This window comes from Magnolia sinica, chromosome 5, assembly GCF_029962835.1.
Source record: "Magnolia sinica isolate HGM2019 chromosome 5, MsV1, whole genome shotgun sequence".
Lineage (NCBI taxonomy): Eukaryota > Viridiplantae > Streptophyta > Magnoliopsida > Magnoliales > Magnoliaceae > Magnolia > Magnolia sinica.
The window spans coordinates 74,699,283-74,700,515 of NC_080577.1; the positions used below are offsets into that span (position 1 = coordinate 74,699,283).

Here is a 1,233-nt window from a genome sequence, read left to right on the forward strand (position 1 = left end):
GCATCTGTTCTACCTACACTTTGTCACCATCTCATACAATTGTTGATGCATCTTGAGCAAAGGTAATCTGAAAGATATCTACTTTCCAATAATATTATTGATTTATGGGGAGATGGATGCCCTTTTATCTGTTTCACATCATTATCTTTGAAATATTCAGATCACAACTTTTCACTTGCTATTTAAGCAGTGCAGATAACAAATGCAAAGAAGAAAGTGCTAAACTCTTGGGTTGCCGCAGCCTAATGTTGTATTAGACGTAATCGAAAATCAAAAGTAGCCTTCATATACGGAGGTTAGTTTTTTCTAGTTGAATATTTAATACAGAAATGGCATTGTACTGATGTCTCATTAGTAGGTTGATGTCCTGCAGATGGGTAGCTATGATGCAATGATTATGCAGAAGCTTGCTGCCATGCAGCAGTTGGAACGTGAGCTTGAGGCCATCTCTGCCATTGATTACCAGGAAATTATGTTATTCCTAGTGAAGAAGTTCTTGTAGGTCTGTATTGATTTATTTTAATCGCTTCATTGAGGTTGAGTTTAAATGTTGTTGGTGTTTATCTTCCTTTAGCAGGAACATTTGGAGGATCTAGCAGGTAAAGATGCCCAAGAGAAATCTGATGTTGCTATAGAAACCCTTTTACAAGAGCTTCCAAATGAAAGAAATGTCAATAAAAGACCAGATGATTCAAAACAGATACAGGAAAAGTCAAAGAAAAAGAAAAAGAGATTATAGAAGAGATAAGAATATAAATATTTGTGGAACCTAATGTTGTGTAACAGTTTGCTTGTGTTTGTTTTGAAAACTTTAAGTAGACTGTTGTTAACTATTTTGTTGGTATTATGGCTTTCATGATTGATTGTTTCATGAGTGGATTGAACGAATGGATTAGTAGTTTAAATAAATATTTCTTAAATTAAACATTTTTAGCCTCAATTTGTAACCGAGGCTTGGATTTAGCCTCGGTTGTTGAGAACCAAGGCTGAAATTCCCGTGGCTAAAGACTTTAGCCTCGGTTGTTGAGAACCGAGGTTAAAAATAGATTTAGCTTCGGTTTGAGGCAATTGAGGCTAAAATTTGGATTTAGTCTCAGTTGAAAACAATGGAGGCTAAAATTTTGATTTAGCCTCGTTTCAAGAAAATTGAAGCTAAAAAGGTTTTTAGCCCCACTTGAAGAACCGAGGCTATAAATGTCATTTTAGCCTCGGTTGCTAAAACTGAGGCTAAAG

At 35.4% G+C, this 1,233-nt stretch overlaps 1 long non-coding RNA gene across 1 annotated transcript; it reads left to right on the top strand.

Moving 5' to 3' along the window:
• The first annotated feature begins 209 nt into the window (after positions 1-209).
• LOC131247351 (uncharacterized) lies at positions 210-872 on the top strand. The gene is made up of 3 exons (XR_009171661.1): positions 210-295; positions 374-502; positions 575-872. It is a non-coding gene; the product is annotated as an uncharacterized LOC131247351 (long non-coding RNA).
• Positions 873-1,233: the final 361 nt, after the last annotated feature.